Below are 22,656 nucleotides of genomic sequence, written 5' to 3' on the forward strand. Positions count from 1 at the left end.
AGCTGTATGTACACATATATCCCCTCTTTTTTGGATTTCCTTTCCATTTAGGTCACCACAGAGCATTAAGTGGAGTTGCCTGTGCTATACAGCAGGTTCTCATTAGTTATCTGTTTTATACATAATAGTGTATATATGTCAATCCCAATCTCCCAATTCATCCCACCCCACCCTCCCCACTTGGTGTCCGTACATTTGTTCTTTATGTCTGTGTCTCTATTTCTGCCTTGCAAACAGGTTCATCTGTACCATTTTTCTAGATTCCATGTATATACGTTAATATACGATATTTATTTTTCTCTTTCTGACTTACTTCACTCTGTATGACAGGCTCTAGATCCATCCACGTCTCTACAAATGACCCAATTTTGTTCCTTTTTATGGCTGAGTAATAGTCCACTGTATATATGTGCCATGTCTTCTTTATCCATTCATCTGTCGATGGACATTTAGGTTGCTTCTGTGACCTGGCTATGGTAAATAGTGCTGCAATGAACATTGGGGTGCATGTGTCTTTTTGAATTATGGTTTTCTCAGGGTATATGCCCAGTAGTGGGATTGCTGGGTCATATGGTAGTTCTATTTTTAGTTTTTTAAGGAGCCTCCATACTGCATACTGTTCTCCATAGTGGCTGTATCAGTTTACATTCCCACCAACAGTGCAAGAGTGTTCCCTTTTCTCCACACCCTCTCCAGCATTTATTGTTTGTAGACTTTTTGATGATGGCCATTCTGACCGGTGTGAGGTGATACTTCATTGTGGTTTTGGTCTGCATTTCTCTAATGATTAGTGATGTTGAGCATTTTTTCATCTGTTTGTTGACAATCTATATATCTTCTTTGGAGAAATGTCTGTTTAGATCTTCTGCCCATTTTTGGATTGGGCTGTTTGTTTTTTTGATATTGAGCTGCATGAGCTGTCTGTATATTTTGGAGATTAATCCCTTGTCCGTTGCTTCATTTGCAAATAGTTTCTCCCATTCTGAGGGTTGTCTTTTGGTCTTGTTTATGGTTTCCTTTGCTGTGCAAAAGCTTTCAAGTTTCATTAGGTCCCGTTTGTTTATTTTTGTTTTTATTTTCGTTACTCTAGGAGGTGGGTCAAAAAAGATCTTGCTGTGATTTATGTCAAAGAGTGTTTTTCCCGTGTTTTCCTCTAAGAGTTTTACAGTGTCCGGTCTTACATTTAGGTCTTTAATCCATTTTGAGTTTATTTTTGTGTATGGTGTTAGGGAGTGTTCTAATTTCATTCTTTTACATGTAGCTGTCCAGTTTTCCCAGCACCACTTATTGAAGAGACTGTCTTTTCTCCATTGTATATCCTTGCCTCCTTTGTCATAGATTACTTGACCATAGGTGCGTGGGTTTCTCTCTGGGCTTCCTATCCTGCTCCATTGATCTATGTTTCTTTTTTTGTGCCAGTACCATACTGTCTTGATTACTGTAGCTTTGTAGTGTAGTCTGAAGTCCAGGAGCCTGATTCCTCCAGCTCCGTTTTTCTTTCTCAAGATTGCTTTGGCTATTCGGGGTCTTTTTTGTCTCCATACAAATTTTAAGATTTTTTTTTGTTCTAGCTCTGAGAATTCACCTTTTTAATTTCCTCAGTGCTTCACAGTTTTGGGGATAGTGCAGGGATGCTCCTCTGTTGGAGGTTAGAGCAGATTCCCCAAGCCCATGTTGCCCTTACTTTGTCAGCACTTCACTTTCTGAAAGAAGAATCTGGCACAGCCTCATATTTGTTCTTGGTTATTCTTCCCAATTTTCTGTCACTCAGAGCTGTCTGAGCCAGGGAGTTGGTGTGGGCACAGGGGATTTTGAGGCCCGGCCTGATCCCAGGCAGATATTCAGTAGCACAGAACTTAACCCCAGGCCAGGTTTCTGACAACTTCTGTTCTCTGGAAATTTTCTCCAAACCTGGAAAGAAGAAATAGCTACAAACTCCCTCAGACACACAGAGATAGCACTAAAGCCACAAACTTTATTCCCCAAGGCACTTTATTTTCTAGTGCCTTGCTTGTAACATAGCTATAAAGAGTTCTGTAATCTGGTTCCTAGCTGTACAGATTAGAAGCAACAGGAAGAGATGTTGGAGTGGGGGATGGGGGGGAAGAAGCTCAGAGATACTGACAGAGGAAGTGCTGGCTGAAGGCCTGATATCCTGAAAAGAGACAGAAAAACAAAATAGCATAACATAATAAACATGTTGATTCTGATTACTCTGAATTAGCCGGAAAAACATCGAGTGAATTAAGAAATCTGGGAAGTGTGTAATATATACACGTATATTTCATGTCAACAAAGATACTGTTTAAATGTTTTGGTGCTTAAAGGATACGATTCCCTTATCTGTACAAATCCAGTTATTTCTAACTCTGCCATACCTCACCTAAGCTAGAATTATGGGGTATTTCCTGTGATGACAATATAATGCTTTTTTATAGTGAGGATTTGAAGCCCTGAGAGGAGCTGAAGCTAAGTCTTGTTTTGTGAGAGTGATTCAGGCATTTAGTAAGAATGTGATTTGAATCCTGAACTCATTCATTCTCGGATTTGGTACTCAGTAGAGGCGTCACATTTCAGACTTTATCTAAGGCTCCCTTAACTACCTCTAGGCTTTTTCTGACATTTTTGCGATTGGCCTAGAAGCCACCTGTGATAGTCCATGGAGGTCCGAGCTGTGTGCGAGTGCAGCTCAGGGCTTGGGGGTCCCAAACAGGAAGTGACTTTGGTCCTCAAAGAAGTCACTGCCAGCCTGTCGTCTGGGTTCACTGTGCTGATGAACCAGCCCAGCCTCTTCGTCACCACCTCTGAGTCAGAAATCTGGGCAGGGCGCAGAGGCTGATGTGCAGATTCCACTCTGGCAACCTATCCCGTTCTCATGGCCATGAGCTTTCTGACCGGCTGCTGTGAACTGGCAGGCCTTGGGTGGGAGGGATGCTGGTCGGGCCAGGGCTTTCTGCTGCCGTCACATGCATCTGCAATTACCTCCTTCCTTTTGCTGGTCGATTAATAGTCTGGCCACGCACCTCTGCCGGCAGGAAAGTCTGTTTTGTTCACTCCTCTCCCTGCCTGACCCCCCACCCCATGACACAGAGCGTGATTGACTTGGCTCAAAGCAAAGAAACAGTGAGGCTGCAGAGCCTGTAAAGCAGTCAGAAGCATGTCTCACTTAGCCCTTGCAATTGTGCTGCCTTGGCTGAGCCTCTTGCCTCCCTCCCCTGTGCTGGCCCTTAACGTGCTTCACCAAGGGATGGTTGCTAATTTGGAAATTTAACGCATCCACCTTCTTTGGGGATGATTCTTATGGCAGTAGAACTACTGAATAGGGCTGAATACCACTAAAATGTGGTAAAGCACTGGACTGGAAATCAGGAAAACTGGGTTCTGGTCCTGGATCAGCTGTGTGGTCCTAGACAAATCTCTCTCTTTTTTTTTTTTAACATCTTTATTGGAGTATAATTGCTTTACAATGGTGTGTTAGTTTCTGCTTTATAACAAAGTGAATCAGTTATACATATACATATGTTCCCATATGTCTTCCCTCTTGCGTCTCCCTCCCACCCTCCCTATCCCACCCCTCTAGGTGGTCACAAACCACCGAGCTGATCTCCCTGTGCTATGCGGCTGCTTCCCACTAGCTAGCTATTTTACATTTGGTAGTGTATATGTGTCAATGCCACTCTCTCACTTTGTCACAGCTTACCTTCCCCCTCCATGTGTCCTCAAGTCCATTCTCTACGTCTGCATCTTTATTCCCGTCTTGCCCGTAGGTTCTTCAGAACCATTAAAAAAAAATTTAGATTCCATATATATGTGTTAGCATATGGTATTTGTTTTTCTCTTTCTGACTTACTTCACTCTGTATGACAGACTCTAGGTCCATCCACCTCACTACAAATAACTCAATTTCGTATCTTTTTATGGCTGAGTAATATTCCATTGTATATATGTGCCACATCTTCTTTATCCATTCATCTGTCGGTGGACACTTAGGTTGCTTCCGTGCTAGACAGATCTCTTCTTCACCTGCCAGAGGGGGAGGGGCAACGGTTGCATTCGATGATCTCTATAAAGTCCAGGTGCTCATCCTTCCATTCTCTTTCCTGTTCATACAGACAGAAATGTTTTGGTCCATTTTTGAGAGTGCCTTCTCTTTTCCTTGGTCTCCATATCTCCCTTCACCTGAGCCTCTCTTGTGGTGAAGAAGTTATGAATCTATTTCTTTCGAAAGCTGCCCAGGGAATTGGGCAAAGATTGTATTAGAGATGCCTAAGTTCTGGGAGTTTTGATTTTGGAACTGACCTGGAATTCAGGATTAATAGAGGTATTGTAGTCCCATCTGGAATTTTATCTCAGAATCACAGGGAGATCAGCCCAGCTAACTGTGCTGCAGTAAGATTTGGAAGTAGACATCTCAGCCGCAGTTTACTCTCTTGCAAGTGACTTGAGCGGGTGCAGGAGGAATAAGCTGTGCCCTCACCTCTCATCCTTAGCGCTGCCCAGAAAAGCAGGGAGGGAGGCTGGAGAGGGTGTGGCAGCAAACTTGGGCCCGGATACCTGACAAGTGGCCGACTTTATTAAATGCCCACTGTTTGGTGACTGAGCCAGGCATTGTGGAGCAGGGAGACTGAGAGGACAGCTTTCTACAAACAAACCCTGCCTCTTCTTGCTTTTGGGCCTCCATCAAGTTGTTTTCTCCAATTGGCAGGCCTTCCCTCTCTTCTTAGCTTATTGAAAATCCTCACCATCCAGGAAGTTCCACCTCTTGTGTGAAGTTCAGCAAATTTTTACTGAGGCCCTTGCAGTTCCCCAGCCCTCTTTGGGGGATACAAAGATGAATAAAGACTTAGTCCCTGTCCTCGGGCGGACCATGCTATATAAATATATTGTCCTGCTTGGGTCACTGTTGCTTCATGTTTTTTCCTTTCTCCTCTTCAGCTAAAGCTTAAGCCCCTTGAGGGCAAAGGTTGTGTTTCGGGGGGCTCACAACCCCTTCAAGTTGGGTGATTCACTAGAAGGACTCATAAGATTCAACAGTGGGTTTAGTCACAGCTAAGGTTTCTTACAGCAAAGGATACAGAGAAAGGCAGTGGGAAAAATATACGCATCGCTCAGGCACAGGCTTCCAAGTTCTTCCCTACCCAGGGCCACACAGGAGCAGCTCACAGCAAACTACAGGGACACCTGTGACATGTCTGTGCCCAGGGAAGTCCACCAAGTCTCAGGGTCTGAGGTGTTTATGAAACAAAACTCAGGACTCCAGCATCAAAAGCAGGTACATGATGACTCTTCTTAAACACTCCTGAGAGGTCCTCCTGAACTGGTACAAACACGCCCCATTTCTCTGGACAGATACGTAAAACAACAAGGTCAATCAGAGACATAAAAAAGCCTTCTGAGGGCCATAGTCCCCGGGGTAGGTCAAGGGTCAATTATGTTGCCAGGCTCCCCTGGAGACACACAAGGACTGATCGACAAGACCTTCTGTGTTAACTCCTTCTTCCAAGCTGTGTCTGGTACAGTTCATGTCCCCTCTCGGAGTGCTCAGTGTGGGGCAACACAAGACCTGGCCTCTCCTCTGAGCTCCACTCAGATACACGTCACTATCTACTCACCCCGTCCAGTCCCGTAGACACTGGCACGTGAGCCTGTCAAAATCTGAACTCGAACCGCCCCGCCCCCAACCACTCTTCCCCATCTCAGTAACTGTCAGCATCAGTTGCTCTATTGCTCAAGCCCCCAAATCTGGGCATCATCCTTGATTCGCCTCTTCCTCTCACCTCCCACAGCCAATCTGTAATTCCTGTTAATTCTAACTCTGAGGCGCATCCCAAATGTGACCACCTCTCATTCTTTCGACCACCCTGCTCCAATCCACCATCATCTTTCATCTGGATTACTCACCTTCTTAATGTTTCTGTTTGTCTCCCTTATGGTGTGTTCTCCCCTCACCACCCAGAGTGATCCTTCAAAATGTGTACCAGATGTTGTCACTCCCTGCCATTCAAAGCCTCCAGTGGCTTCTCAATGTGCTTGGATTAAAATGCAAACAGAAAATTTTTCTACCCTGCTCGCTCATCATGTTCCAGCTCCAGAGCCAGTGAGTCAGTCTGTTTCCTGCTTGTGTGGTATTCCTTCTTCCAGGACTGTTCTTCCCCTAACTCTTCAAATGCTTGGATCCTTCTCATCCTTAGCATTTTATTCCCACCGTCAGGCCCTCATGGAGACCCTCTCTGGCCACCCTATTGAAGGTAGCCTTGCCCCTTGCCTCACCTGAAATCATGATTGTTTATATATTTGCTGTCACTCAACGCTGGCTGGAATGTAAGCTTGTGAGAGGAGACGCTTTTCTATCTAGTCCACAGTTTATATCCCCAGCACCCAGCACTGTGGCAAATTCAGAGTAGGCATTCAGAACTATTTGTTGGTACATGTAGCAGATAATTAGTAAGTACTCAGTATGTGACTACTTAAAAGTGAAGAGCCGGTCTCTGCCCCTAAAAGTTTACATTCTACTGGCAAGTTGGGTGAGAACCAGCAGAACACGCAGAAAACTTCTCTGTGCTTTCTGGTATCCAACATAGGGCGTGTCAGTCCTGCTGTCCTGGACAGCAGAAACCAGCAGATGCAGAGGGGCCCCGTCGAGCAGCTCGAATCTCTCCAGCCCATTGCTCTCTTTGATGGGCTTCTAGGGGCCGTTGGAAGGGAGATGCCAGCAGCCTGGAAATTCCAAATGGAAGGCAAGGATCATGGGGCATTGCTGTCTTCTGCAGGGTAGGGGCAGTGGTGTTTTTGCCAGAGCAGTGCTCCCAGTGTACTTGCACCATGCTTCTGGCTTCTTCAGAGCCTGGTTTTATGGGTCCCAAGAGATCCTGAAACTGTCTAATATTCTTCAATAAATTTCCTTTCTGCTTAAACTAGTCAGAGTGGATTCTGTAGTTTGCAGCTAAGAACTCTGACCTATCTAACAGGTTGAGGAGGGAAAAAAAGATGGAAAATCAGAATCCTGACTTATAACTGACACTTAAACTTGAGTGGAAAATGTTAAAATTATACTGACGTTGGGGGCATGACTTCGAAATTGAACTAACGCATGTAACTATATCCAAGTGATATGCTAAGTTTGAGGCAGAGTAATTTATTTACTCACATGCCTGGGGAAAACTGTGTATGTTTTTATGTGTATGTACAGGTCCATTAAAAAAAAACAAGCATTTGCTTCTTTCAGTTATATGCTATTATAATCCAGCATAGCTTTTATTACAAGTATGTCAGTTACTAAGGGAAAGAGACTTAAAATATTTTAAGAAAGCAAAACTAAAGTATAGGGACTCCCCTGGTGGTGCAGTGGTTAAGAATCTGCCTGCCAATGCAGGGGACACGGGTTCGAGCCCTGGTCTGGGAAGATCCCACATGCCGCCGGAGCAACTAAGCCCGTGCGCCACAACTACTGAGCCTGTGCTCTAGAGCCCGCATGCCACAACTACTGAGCCCTCGTGCCACAGCTACTGCAGCTCGGGCGCCTAGAGCCTCTGCTCCGCAACAAGAGAAGCCACTGCAATGAGAAGCCCGTGCACCACAGCGAAGAGTAGCTCCCACCCGCCGCAACTAGAGAAAGCCCGCGCACAGCAAAGAAGACCCAACACAGCCAAAAATAAATTTAAAAAAACAAAAAAACCCTAAAGTATAGTGCTTAAGGTTGTAACTCTGGTGCAAACGAAAGAAAGAAAACTAAGAGAAAGCAAGGAAGGGATTACCATAAAAGTCATCATAGTGGTTGATTTTAGGATTGGGATGGGATGTGTGTCAGGCTTCTGAGGTGGCTGGCAAGGTTCTATTTCCTGACCTAGATGAGAACAGGAAGGTACTGACTTTATAATGCTCTATTAAGATCCGTAGTTTTCTATGTGTTAGATTTTACAACCAAAAGTGTTTCAAAATAAGTATATCAACTATTCAAATGTAAATTATTTTAATGCATATGTCCCTCGTGTGTTTTCATTTCAGGATCCCTGAAGACTTCATTATGGATTTTGTCTCTGGGAACACGTGAGTTCCCGTACGAGTTTAACAGAGAATTAGCTTAAAATGTGTATCCTCCCTCAGGGTCAAAGCCTTACAAGTGAAAACAAAGCACCATTTCCCTTATCAAATTGGCAAAGACTTTTTTTTTTAATTTAATTTAATTTAATATATTTATTTATTTTTGGCTTCATTGCTGCGTGCGGGCTTTCTCTAGTTGCGGCAAGGGGGGGGTGGTTACTCTTCATTGCAGTGCACAGGCTTCTCATCGTGGTGGCTTCTCTTTGCTGTGAAGCACAGGCTCTAGGCGCATGGGCTTCAGTAGTTGCTGCGCGCGGGCTCAGTATTTGTGGCTCACGGGCTCTAGAGCGCAGGCTCAGTAGTTGTAGTGCACGGGCTTAGTTGCTTCATGGCACGTGGGATCTTCCCCGACCAGGGGTCGAACCTGTGTCCCCTGCACTGGCAGGCGGATTCTTAACTACTGCACCACCAGGGAAGCCCGGCAAAGACTTTTTTTTTTTTTTAAAGTATAGAACTTTGTACAATTAGCCCCTTATAGATACACACACACTGTTATTTATTTTTATTTTATTTTTTATTATTTTTGGCTGTGTTGGGTCTTCGTTTCCGTGCAAGGGCTTTCTCCAGTTGCGGCGAGCGGGGGCCACTCTTCGTCGCGGTGCGCGGGCCTCTCACTGTTGCGGCCTCTCCCGTTGCGGAGCACAGGCTCCAGACGCGCAGGCTCAGTAGTTGTGGCTCATGGGCCTAGCCGCTCTGCGGCATGTGGGATCTTCCCAGACTGGGGCACGAACCCATGTCCCCTGCATTGGCAGGTGGATTCCTAACCACTGCGCCACCAGGGAAGCCCCAAAGACTTTTTAAAAATGTTATTACTCAGTGTTGGTGAAAGTATGAAGAGATAGGTACTTATATGCCCTGCTGGTAGACATGTAAGTGAGTACAACCTTTCTAGAAAGCCACTTTACAGTCTGGAACAAGGGCCTAAAAAATGTTCATATTCTTTTTCCCAGTAAACTCAATTCTAGGAGATTTATGTTAAGGAAATGATCAGAGATTATGTACAAGAATGTTCCTTGCAGCAGTTTTGTAATACCGAAATCTTGGAGGCAACATAGATGTTTAACACTCAGGAAATAGTACCATCACAAGGTGAAATATTATGCAGCCATCATTATGGAGGGTTTTGAATACAGGCACGTAGAATGATGATGATGATGATGATGGTGGTGGCCAGTACTTATTGATCACTTACTATTTGCCAGGGACGACTACACCTCTTCACGGGAATTCTCGGATCCTTGAAACAACACCTTAAGGTGAGTGCTATGATTATTCTCATTTTGCAGATAAGAAAACTGAGGTTCAGAGAGCTTATGTAACTTGCCCAAAGTCACACTGTAAGTAAGCAATAGAGCCAGGGCTTGAATCCAGGCCTGACTACTCCAAATTTACCTAAAGGCTGTTAACAGTAGTAATCTTTAGGTGATGGGATTATAGTGATTTTTAAAATTTTCTAGTTTCTATTTTCCTTTATGCTCTCAGTTTTATACAGTAATCACTTATCAGTTTTATAATCAGAAAAAAAAAAAAAAATAGCAGCTCCTCCCAGGTATTGCTGCCACCCAGGGATATACTGACTTCTGGCGGAAGTGTCCAGGAATGAGGGTAGGGCCGAGGGCCTTGGGGCGGGAAATACTGAAGAGTTTCCTTGGGCTCGGCCTCCCCTGCTCCATGGCTAGTCCAGGTTTTTCCTAAGAACGCTGCCCCCTAACTGGACTGGACAAGCGGCCGCCTTGGCCTGGGTTCTTTGCTTCTGTACAAGTAGAGTCTTGCTGAGGAAAGGAATGGCATATGAGCAGTGACAGAGGGCAGGAACTGCCTGGGTTTTGAATTTCCTCCTAAAATTGCCTACCTAAGTTCCTGCGTTTCACACTGCTTGCCTCGTAGCTGTGTGCTAGGCAGCAAGAGTTCTGACTTGGCGCCTCTGGTATGCTTCTCTGCCACCTCTACCTTTAGACCAGGGGTCAGGCAGCCTCCTTCTGGCTCTGACTGGGCAGCAACCTTGTTGAGGGGGCCTCGTGTGGCCACCACTGGGTCATCACAGCTTGTCCTGTTTCCATATGTGAATCGGCGACTCCACCTCCCACCTGATCACAACCGGTCTTTTCCCCAAACTTGGGTCGTTGAGGGAAGATGAGGCAAGAAAATGCAGCAGACTCAGTGTGACCCCCTGCTCTAGGCCTGGGAAAGCTTCCTCAGTGCTCCTGCCTTACCAAGAACAAATCAGTCCATGAAAGAAAGACACTCAGGGAGTTTGCCCCAGGTTAACCGAGAGACGTGGGAATGAAACCGAGCTCTCCTGCTTTCTGGGCCCCCTGTGCTGTCTATATTTAGCCACGCTGCCCCGGGCCTTGTCCACCTTGTCTGAAAGCCAAAGCAGGCAGGTTGCTCATAAACATTCCTGTGCCTGCCAGCTCACGCCAGCCAATCATTAGGATGTCGGTCTTAAAATGCGAGGCTCCCCTTGCACCCAACTCCGAGGGCCTGCAGAGGATACACACCAAGGGATTCACAGCCCGAGTTCTTCCCAAGGCCAAGTGACCTCAGACAAATCCCTGAAAGTGAAAGGCATGTGTCTCACTGCTTCATCTTGGCAGGGCTCAGCCAGTGGCTCCCTCTCAGACCCACGGTTCCTGGTCACAGTTCTTTGAGTGTGTTGACCTACTTTCTCCCCTTCAGAGGGAAAACAGAAACCAATACATGTCTCGCGAGTACTCTTGCTTTCAGGAACGTTGATTCTGTCTTCTGGCCCCTTGTCATTTCCGTGCTCCATTGTCACTCTGCTCTACCCACTTCAAGCATGACTGAAGCGGAACCCTGAGTGTCACTTACTGTCCCTGTTTCACAGCTGTGTTTTCAGAGGCGGTGTGGCCCACACATCACGGGGATGGGGACAGAGCCTGCCCACCCCTCCTTTCCCTACTACAGCCCCTGCTGTTAAGTGGCGTGCGCTGGAGTGAAGTTGCTTCTGCATGAGAACCTTTTGGAAATCAGCAGGGTGTCTCTGATTTTGTGACTGGGCGCATTAGGGACTGAGAGACATCCAGCTTGACTTGACCGTTTCCTGCATCTTTGATGTGGGCCTCCGAGAAGAGTCTTAGGTGGCTCAACTCTTTAGTTGCTTTGACAGGCAGAATTCTCCTATGGACAGTGTGTACAGGTGACTCTCAAATACCTACATGGAGATTTTCAGTGGCAAATTAATCATTTTAGGCTGTCTTTACCCTTCCCAGTATGCATGCCATTGCCCGCTTCTCTAGACATCAGTTAGAATCAGCTTGCAAAGTATACACTCATTTTAATAGCAGTCTGAGAAAAATTAATTAGATGGATAAATCCGCTGGGGTTCAGAGGTAGGTTATGGCTGCGTCATATGATGAATTCCAGAGTGCCTTTGGGACTATTGACTGGCTTTAATAAGCTGCCATGTCTGTTCTCCATGACCATGGGTAATGGAGTGTATCTTATTTAGCTCCCCTATCCCTGGCTGCTTTGTCTCCTTTCTTCCCAACTCGTCCCTGTGTGCAGAGCAGATCATATATAACCAGCCTGCCTCCTAGCATCCTATTAGATTTCATTGACATTGGGTAACATGTGATTTTAGAAAGGTTCCAGGTCCTTTTCACCAGCTCCAAAATCATACTGGAGTCGTGGTGGCCACAGGAGGCTGCACCTCAGCAGCCGGCTGGGCCAGGGTTAGGGTGAGCCCTCCCTCTGGAGAGCTGAGCCGGCAGCAGGTGGGGAGACAGGGTGTGGCTGCGGACGACAGTCGGGGATCTCTGCTTCTTGCGGCTGTAAAGTGCCTGTCCTGCACTGGATCATCTGGGTTGGTTGGAGGCACGATGAGAGTGCATAACAACAGGACCTCTGTCTCCCCAGAACTGGAGAGGGGAGGGGGCGACTGGGATGGGGCACGAGGATGAACTGCAGGCAGTGGATAGAAAGGGTGATATTACTGAGGAGGTGAATGATGGAGGGGACGATAATGAAAGTTATTACCTTACCGTATGCCTCAAAGTTTCCCCAAGATGCTGAAGTGAGAAGAGCCAGACTGGCAGGGTGGAGAGAAGGGGGGCAGCAGTTGGAAGAAGCTCACCGAACCTACCCTGTCATAGCCAGCACACTCTGGTGCCACGCTGACCTATGCAGCCTTCTGTGATGAGGGCAATGTGCTTTGTGTGCGCTCTCCAATATGGCGGTCATTAGCCACATGTGGCTTTTGAACACTTAAAACGTGGCTGATGTGACTGAGGAACTGAATTTTTAGTTGTAGTTAATTTTAATTAATTTAAATTGACCTACATGAAAAGATGCTCATCATTGCTAGTTATTAGAGAAATGCAAATCAATACTACAATGAGATATCACCTCACACCAGTCAGAATGGCCATCATCAAAAAATCTACAAACAATAAATGCTGGAGAGGGTGTGGAGAAAAGGGAACCCTCCTACACTGTTGGTGGGAATGTAAATTGGTGTAGCCATTATGGAAAACAGTATGGTGATTCCTAAAAAAACTAAAAATAGAGCTGCCATATGATCCAGCAGCCCCACTCCTGGGCATATATCTGTAGAAAACCATAATTCGAAAAGATACATGCACCCCAATGTTCATAGCAGCACTATTTACAATAGCCAAGACATGGAAACAACCTAGGTGTCCATCAGCAGAGGAATCGATAGAGAAGGTATGGTACATGTATACAATGGAATATTACTCAGCCATAAAAAAGAATGAAATAATGGCATTTACAGCAACATGGATGGACCTAGAGATTATCATCCTAAGTGAACTAAGTCAGAACGAGAAAGACAAATACCATATGTATGATATCACTTATATGTGGAACCTAAAATATGGCATGAATGAGCTTATTTACAAAACGGAAACAAACTCACAGACATAGAAAACAAACTTATGGTTACCAAAGGGGAAAGGGGGTGGGGGAGGGATGGATGGGAAGTTTGGGATTAGCAGGTGCAAACTAGTATATATAGGATGGATAAACAAGGTCCTATATAGCACAGGGAACTATATTCAGTAGCCTGTGACAAACCATAATGGAAAAGAATATGAAAAAGAATATATATAACTGGGTCACTTTTGCTATACAGCAGAAATTAGCACAACATTGTAAATCAGCTATACTTCAATAAAATTTAAAAAGTAAATAAATAAATTGACCTAGCCGTGTATGGCTAGTGTTTGTCCAGTGGGGGCAGTGCAGCCCTAGAGTCACGGTTGACAAGGGTGAGTGGGGCGGTCCACGTAGCACAGGGAGATCAGCTCGGTGCTTTGTGACCACCTAGAGAGGTGGAATAGGGAGGATGGGAGGGAGATGCAAGAGGGAGGAGGTATGGGGATATATGTATATGTATAGCTGATTCACTTTGTTATACAGCAGAAACTAACACAACACTGTAAAGCAATTATACTCCAAAAAAGATGTTAAAAAAAAATAAAGCACGGACTGCAGCCGGCAGCCCTGGCGTAAATCCTGGTTTGCCATTTACTAACTCTGTAACCTTGCACAAGTTATCCAACCTCTTTGAGCCTATTTTCTCATCTGTAAGATGGGGAGCCTAACAGTACGGACATCACAGAGGGCTGTTGGAAAGATTGAATGAGGTAATCCATGTAAAACTCTCAACAAAGCGCCTGGCATCTATGAGGCTCTCAGTAAGTGGTTGCTGTCAGGATGTTTTGATGTTAAGATGTTATGATGTTTCGTCCTATCTTACTTTTCTGTGCTTTGGCCCTAGTCGCTGAACATCAGTAAATCAACCTGACTTGCTAAGTGCCTGGAGGTGTGAGGATAATGACATTTGCCCTTATTGACTCCCTTGAGCTCCATAGCACAGGATCTGTTATTTGGTTTTGTAACTTTATTGTGTCTGAGCTCTGAATGAAATGAGATTTTTTAATGAAAGAAAAGATGAAATAGTCAAGGTCAGAATAATAACATGAAAAAAGTCACATGTCCCACATTTCCAATTTCCCATTCATTGAACGGGCATTTGCTGAGAGACTAGTGATTACAAGCACAGACTCTGGAGCTAGACTGACTGGGCTTGTATCCATTACTAGCTGTGTAACTTGAGCAAAGTTACTTAATCTCTCTGTCTTTATTTCCTATTTGTCGATTGGGCATAATAATACTACCTGCCTCATAGGGTTGTTATAAATGAATCAATACATGTAAAGCACTTACAGAATTACTTGGCGCTGATATGCACTTGATAAATATTGGCTGATGTGATTACTCTATGCTAGGCACTATATTAGGTGCTGGTAAAACAAAGATAAGGAAGTACCATCCCTGCCCTCATTAAGCTTACAGGCTAGTAGAGGGAGAGAGCTACATGAACATAGAAATACAATAAGATACTACAGAAAATAAAGATGCAAGATGCTCAGGATGCTGAGGGGACATCAAGAAAGAAGAGAGCAAGTTGGCTTGGTTGGAGGGCAAAACTTTTCATGGAGCTGGAGAACAGGTAGTGGTGGGGTGCATCGCAGGTACATGTTTGTAGAAATAAACAAGGATGATGCATCCAGAGAACTAAAGGCAGTTGATAAATTGGTACGCCTAGGATGTAAGGGAGAGGGAGTAAGCGGAAGACAGGATTGAAAAGGTCGCAGGAAGCAGGTCCTGAAAGACCTTATACATTAGGTTTAAGAATTTGTACTTTATCTTGAACAATGGGAAACCATCGAAAGGTTTTAAGTAAGGAAGTACCATGATCAAGGGATTTCAGAAGGACCCTACTGGCAGCAGTCGGGGGTCAATACTGGAGGCAGAGATACCAGCTAAGAAACTATTGTAGTCATCCAGGCATGAGGTGATGAGATTGATGACCTAAGGTAACTGTCACGGGGAAGGAAAGGTGGGGAACAGTACTGGGGATGTTACGAAGAGGTCCAACTGACTGGTGAATACAGAAGGAGGACCAGTTTTGAAGAGGAAGTCGATGGAGTCATTATGGGACACCCTGGGTTTATGTAAGGCATTTGATAGTAGTTCTGGAACTCCTGGAAGAAGGAGGTGAGGACTGGAGATACAAGTGTGGGAGACATTAGAACTCTGCATCAGGCCCCCTTTTTCTCATTCTCTGCTTTCTTCCTAGGTTATTTATTCCCAGGGCTTTAAATACTGTATCTATGTTGATGAATTCAATTTCTAAACTTCCGTCTCTAGCCCTGACCACCTCACTGAAGTCTATCTAGACTTCTATAACTAGCCATCTACTTAGGATCTCCAGTTGGGTGACTCATACACATCTCAAATTTAACATGTCCAGAACTCAGTTCTTGAAGCAATCCCCAACCCCGCTTGCTCCTCCCCTTGTCTTTCAGTCTCAGTGAATGGCACCCACCATCTGTCTAGTTGCTTCAGCCAAAAACCTGAGGGTCAGACACTCTGGTTGTTCCTTCAAGTTGCCTTTGTAAGAATTCCTTCCTCTGCCCATCTCTTTTGAATCTCATTCTACTCTTCAGGCTCTCCTTGAAGTAATCCTAAGATCATACATTTCCGAGGGCTTCACCAACCTCCATCCATCTCCTGACTCATTCATTCAGCAAATATTCATTGAGTGCCTTCTAGGTGCTAGAGATTCAGCAGGAACAAGGCAAATAGAGTTGCCACTCTCATGGAGCTTACATTCAAGTGGCAGGGAAGACATATAATGAACAAGCAAACCAATAAATGAAACAACTGCAGATGACAGTAAACGCTGGGAGAAAGTAAAACAGGAGACGCGATGAGACACTGACCAGGCTCGGGGCCTACTTAGTTGGGATGATCAGGGAAGGCCTCACTGAGGAGCTGACACTGGAGCTGAGACGTGGATGATGAGAGAACATTTTAGGCAAGTTCAGAGACCCTCAAGAGAGAGCAAATTATAGCTGGGAGCATAGCGAACAAGGATGGGATGAGATCAGAGATTTAGGCAAGGGCTCTATCTTACTAGGTCAAAGTAAAGAGCTTAGATGTTATGCAGAGTGTATTCGGAAGTCCTTGGAGGGCTTCGAAGCAGGGAGACTGATATGAGCTGATTTATATATTTAAAAGTGGGCTCTGGCTGTTGTGTGGAGAATGGCCTATGCAAGCAGGGAGACGGGGCAGGAGACTGTTGCAGGGATCTGGGAGAGATGACAGTAGCTTGCATTACATTGGAGGCCACGGACATGGAGAGAAGTAGAGAGACAGAGTATGTTTATTGGAGAGAGGACTGGTGGAATTTGTTGGATGAGGGATGGGAGAGTAGGGAGAGGAAGGAATCAAAGGTACTAGCACAGTACCTAGTAGGTGCTCAATGAATATTTGCTGAATGAATGAGTCAGGATATGGGTGGAGGTTGTTGAAGCCATGGGAAATGTATGATCTTAGGATTACTTCAAGGAGAGCCTGAAGAGTAGAATGAGATTCAAAAGAGATGGGCAGAGGAAGGAACGCTTACAAAAGCAACTTGAAGGAACAACTAGGGTGGTAGGAGGAGAAACAGGAAAGTGTGATAGTACAGAAGGCAATCCTGCTTCCCTCTCCAGAAGTAACCAATGCTAACAGATGGGTGGGTAGCCTTCCAAATCATCTTCTATATATTTACATACATTCACAAATGTTTATATTACATGCATATGTAGTTTGGGGTTTTATGTAAATGAACTCATAGTACATGCATTATTCTAGCACTTGCTTTTTTTTTAAAAAAAAACAGCTTTGTTGAGCTATAATTCACATACCATACAATTCACACATTAATTAAAGTGTACAATTCAGTGGTTTTTAGTTACATTCACAGATAATGTGCAACCACCACCATCGTCAGTTTTTGGAACATTTTCATCACCTCAAAAAGAAACTCTGTACCCTTTAGCTATCACCCCCTTATCCACAATCCCCACCCATAACCCTAAGCAACCACTAATCTCCTTTCAGTCTCTACAGATTTGCCTATTCTGGACTTTCATATAAATGGAAGCATGTAATAGGTGGTCTTTTGTGACTGGCTTGTTTCATTTAGCACATGTTTTTGAGGTTCATCTATGTTATAGCATGAATCAGAATCATTCTTTTTATTGCTGAATAATATTCCATTGTACATGTAGACCACATTTGGTTTATCTATTCATCAGTTAGTGGACACTGGGTTGTTTCCACTTTTTGGCTATTATGAATAATACTGTTCTGAACATTCAAATACAAGTTTTGGTGTAGACGTATATTTTCATGTCTCTTGAGTATGTACCAAAGAGTGGAATTGCTGGGTCATATGGTAGCTCTCTGTTTGACATTTTGAGGAACTGCCACACTGTTTTCCAAGGTGGCTGCACCATTTTACATTCCCAGCAGCAGCCTATAAGGGTTCCAGTTTCTCCACATCTTCACCAACACTTGTTACAATCTATCTTTTTGGTGATTGCCATACTCAGGGGTGTGATATCACTTGCTTTTTAATTTGAGGTGCCTTGAATATTGTTCCATATCAGCAAATATAGATTTCTTGTGTATATAACTGCTATGTAATGTTCCACAGAGACCATGCTTTTCAAGATGATCCTGTCTGTACTGTTGTGTTATTTCCTCCCCCAGGGCTCAGCAGAATGGACATAGAAACAGCAGTGGTCGATGATTGCATTGACCCAAATTTGGAAGCTGTGTGGCAGGTAAGGCAGGAGGATGAGGTGAGAATGGTGTTGATGGTAATGGTGAGAGAGTTCTTGAAGTGAGTTATCAACCCTGGTGCATATCATTCCTGTGTAAGTGGCAGTGACGAGGAGCTGGCATGGATGGTATAGCATAGTGGCTGGAACCTTAAAAGTAGGGGTTTTGCATGACACTGGAAAGATAGTTTTTTTTTGTTTTGTTCTGATTTACCCATTTCCTTTGTTGAGTTTTTCTTTCTTTTTTTTAAGGTAAGCTGGGACGAAGTGAGAGAGTGGCATGGACTTATATATACTACCAAATGTAAAATAGATAGCTAGTGGGAAGCAGCCGCATAGCACAGGGAGATCAGCTCGATGCTTTGTGACCACCTAGAGGGGTGGGATAGGGAGGGTGAGAGGGAGATGCAAGAGGGAGGAGATATGGGGATATATGTATATGTATAGCTGATTCACTTTGTTATACAGCAGAAACTAACACACCATTGTAAAGCAGTTATACTCCAATAAAGATGTTTAAAAAAATCTACAAACAATAAATGCTGGAGAAGGTGTGGAGAAAAGGGAACCGTCTTGCACTGTTGATGGGAATGTAAATTGATACAGCCACTATGGAGAACAGTATGGAGGTTCCTTAAAAAACTAAAAATAGAACTACCATACAACCCAGCAATCCCACTACTGGGCATATACCCTGAGAAAACCATAATTCAAAAAGAGTCATGTACCACAATGTTCATTGCAGCTCTATTTACAATAGCCAGGACGTGGAAGCAACCTAAGTGTCCATCAACAGATGAATGGATAAAGAAGATATGGCACATATATACAATGGAATATTACTCAGCCATAAAAATAAACGAAATTGAGTTATTTGTAGTGAGGTGGATGGACCTAGAGTCTGTCATGCAGAGTGAAGTTAAGTCAGGAAGAGAAAAACAAATACCGTATGCTGACACATATATATGGAATCTAAAAAAAAAAAATGGTTCTGAAGAACCTAGGGGCAGGACAGGAATAAAGACACAGACGTAAAGCATGGACTTGAGGACACGCGGAGAGGGAAGGGTAAGCTGGGATGAAGTGAGAGAGTGGCATGGACATATATACACTACCAAATGTAAAAGAGATAGCTAGCGGGAAGCAGCTGCCTAGCACAGGGAGATCAGCTCGGTGCTTTGTGACGACCTAGAGGGGTGGGATAGGGAGGGTGGGAGGGAGACACAAGAGGGAGGAGATATGGGGATATATGTATATGTATAGCTGATTCACTTTGTTATAAAGCAGAAACTAACACACCATTGTAAAGCAATTACACTCCCATAAAGATGTTAAAAAAAATTACATCATTCACTGTTTTGTCTTCTTAAACAGATAATTCAGAACATAATATAACCTTCCTTTGTGACTCAGAATGGCCATTATGACCATCTGCTTTTGCCCCGGACCTTTGAGGCATGTAGGAATATGTCTTTCCCTATTAAATGGGTCCCAGATTTCTGTGCTTTTGAAATTCTATCTCGTTTAGTTTCCAGCTTTACTCTTTTTGTTGTCAGAGGCTGAGATCAGCGTATTCTAGGTTCTTCTAATGTACAGGTGTTTGACCAAGGACTGACCCCATACACCTCCTGTGAAGTTCATGGATTTTATGATAGCAATTTGACATGCTGTTTAGATGTTTTTTTCTTTTCTAGGTTTGTGGTTATATTATGGCAGAGGTTATGAGAAATCTGATCTCCAGAGAAGTGTTGGTGCTTCTTTAATATGATATAGCTATTTTGGGCTAGTTTTCTAGCATTGAAGGATTTAATGAATAAGTTTGTATTTACCTTACCCACACTCTTTTTTTTTAAAATTTTATTTTATTTTATTTATTTTTGGCTGCACTGGGTCTTTGTTGCTGAGCACGGGCTTTTCTCTAGTTGCAGCGAGCAGGGGCTACTCTTCATTGCTGTGTGCGGGCTTCTCATTGCGGTGGCTTCTTGTTGTGGAGCAGGGGCTCCAGGCGGGCGGGCTTCAGTAGTTGTGGCACATGGGCTCAGTAGTTGTGGCACACGGGCTTAGTTGCTCTGCGGCATGTGGGATCTTCCCGGACCAGCGCTTGAACCCGTGTCCCCTGCATTGGCAGGCGGATTCCCAACCACTGCGCCACCAGGGAAGCCCCACACTCTTTTTAATGGTAGAGACCTGCTCTGTCCAATACACTCTGTCTAGCCACTAGGTACATGAAGCTTTTACAATTTAAATATAAATTAATTGAGTAAATCAGTAGTACTAGCCACATTTCAAGTTCTCAGTAGTCACATGTGGCTAGTGGCTACCGTACTGGAGAATGCAGATACACAACATTCCCATCATCACAGAAAGTTCTATTTTTCAGCAGTGGTCTAGACTTCGAATCAGTCTCCTCTCGGGTTTCCCCTTGCCAGATTGAAGTCTCATGTTTTCAGCATGTCCTTGTGCAGCAGCCATGTTCCTACTACTCTACGATACCCCCTGACCTCCTACCCTGATCATGTCACTCGCCCTCTGTCAGTGTATTAGTTCCTGTTGCTGCTATAACAAATTACCACAAACTTCATGGCTTAATACAACACAAATTTACTATCTTACAGTTGTAGAGATCAGAAGTTTAAAATAAGCCATTTTGGGACTTCCCTGGTGGCACAGTGGTTAAGAATCTGCCTGCCAACGCAGGGGACACAGGTTCGAGCCCTGGTCCAGGAAGATCCCACATGCTGCAGAGCAACTAAGCCTGTGCACCACAACTGCTGAGCCTGCACTCTAGAGCCCGCGGGCCACAACTACTGAAGCCACACACATGGAGCCTGTGTTCCACAACAAGAGAAGCTACCGCAGTGAGAAGCCCGTGCACTGCAGCGAAGAGTAGCCCCTACTCAATGCAATTAGAGAAAGCCCGCACACAGCAACAAAGACCCAACGCAGCCATAAATAAATAAATAAATTTATTTTAAAAAATCAGCCATATTTTAGCTTCCAGAAGCCACCTGCATTCCTTGGCTCCTGGCCCCTTCCTCCATCTTCAAAGCCAGCACATAGCATCTTCAAACCTCTCTCTCACTGTCTGACCTCTGCTTCACATTGCCTTCTCTAACTCTGACCCTCCTGTCTCTCTCTTATATGGACTCTGTAATTAGAATAGGCCCACCTGGATAATCCACGATAATGTCCCCCTCTTAAATCCTTAACTTAATCACACCTGCAAAGTCCCTTTTACCATGTAAGGTAACATTTCCACAGATCCCAGGGATTAGGACGTGGACATCTTTGGGGAATCATGATTCAGCCTACCATAACAGGCAGTGTTCTCCAGTGGCATCTTGTTTTCCTTGAGGACCAGTGCTGCACAGAGTATGCCACACACTGATATGCCAGGGTTTTATGCAAAGGAAGGAGAATATTTTAAAGTCTTACTTTCTGCCTCCATCCTCTCTGGAAATACCAAACTTTGGTTGTTCTGACTCCTCAAAATATGATCCTGTGAGTACAGTGGCACAGGAGTATCTTATAGACAAGACAGATCCACGGCTGACTCAGCGTCCTATCAAGAGTGTTTGCCCCACTGTAACACAGTTGCTCCTTCAGGGCTGATCTCTGCCAGCCTTTCTTAAAAACAAACAACACACACACATACACACAAACAAAAGCCCCCAAACTGGGAGCTTGTTATATTAACCAAAGCAAAGCCTCCTGAGCTTCTCTTTGCCAAGGAAAGGGTGGCAGATGAAAGCCTGAGTCATTCCCAGGAGAAGCAGCAGCAGAAACCAGTGCAAAACTGGTCTTCTACTTCCAGTCTGGACAAGATGGCATAGGCTCATTTCTCCTTGCTCCTCCCAGCTAAGTATAATTATGAATCCTAGAAATAATTCAAGAGGCAACCAAAGGAGAATTCTAAAAGATGTAAAGAGGACGGCAGAATGGTTAGGAATTCCAGGACTGGAGGAACACTATGGTAGCCTTATGACTTACTACCCAACAGAAGAAGGCAACCCAGACCCAGCATTTCCCAGCTCCCAACCTAGCAACCGTGGCTCAGATAGGCTCCTTCTCCCTCTGGTTTGAATGGGAGTCCTGCTGACAGCACCAAGTGAGCATGGCAACTCCAGCAAAGGGAGTCTAACAGGGAGCCCCACTGACAATAAGCAGCCAGGGGAAGTGCCTTCCTTTCCCACCAGGCCAGAGACTCCCCTGCCCCACCAAAAGATACTGTGCAACCAGGGCACCATCAAGAGGAAATCCCACTACAACAAGTAGTCTGGCTCAGGAAGCCTTTGTCCCCATGGTCTTAAGGATCCCCTCTCCCCAAAAGAGATACCAGGAGGGCATACAGCACTGGCAAGTGGAGGGGGGTTCCACCAGAGTAAGCAAAGCCAGGGAAGATTTGTTGTTTCCACAGACTAGAGACTCACTTCCTAGGCAACACCAGCAGGGACCAGTGAGGGCCCCATCAGCACCACATTAACCAATCGGACCAAAACTGCACCACAGAGGCTCTGGAAAGTAAATCGTCATTGAAATCACAGCCTACAAAAGTAGGCTAGGACTTGTGTGCTAAACCTAAACATTGACTGCCTGCTAAAATAAAAGATTTAAATAGTCTCCTAACATAGTAGCCGAAATGTCCAGAATACAATGAAAAATCACCCATCATACCAAGAACCAGAAAATCACAACTTGAATGAGAAAAGACAATCAACTGACATCAATACCAAGATGAATCAGATGTTAGAATTATCTGACAAGGATTTTAATGCAGCATCACAAAAATGCTTCAATAAGCAATTGCAACATCTCTTGAAACAAATGAAAAAAATAGAAAATCTGAGCAAAGGAAAAACAAGTTATACAAAAGAACCAAACAGAAATTATA

The 22,656-nt window shown here is 44.5% G+C and overlaps 1 long non-coding RNA gene across 3 annotated transcripts in view; it reads left to right on the plus strand.

Annotated features, from left to right (window-relative positions):
• Nucleotides 1-22,656, plus strand: part of LOC137756927 (uncharacterized) — a 69,676-nt gene that overhangs the window by 17,992 nt on the left and 29,028 nt on the right. For all 3 annotated transcript variants that reach the window (XR_011072276.1, XR_011072277.1, XR_011072278.1), the window contains exons 5-7: nt 8,005-8,046; nt 9,303-9,356; nt 17,695-17,768. This is a non-coding gene — a long non-coding RNA (uncharacterized lncRNA). The remainder of the gene's footprint in view (nt 1-8,004; nt 8,047-9,302; nt 9,357-17,694; nt 17,769-22,656) is intronic.

The sequence above is a fragment of the Eschrichtius robustus genome, chromosome X, assembly GCF_028021215.1.
Source record: "Eschrichtius robustus isolate mEscRob2 chromosome X, mEscRob2.pri, whole genome shotgun sequence".
Lineage (NCBI taxonomy): Eukaryota > Metazoa > Chordata > Mammalia > Artiodactyla > Eschrichtiidae > Eschrichtius > Eschrichtius robustus.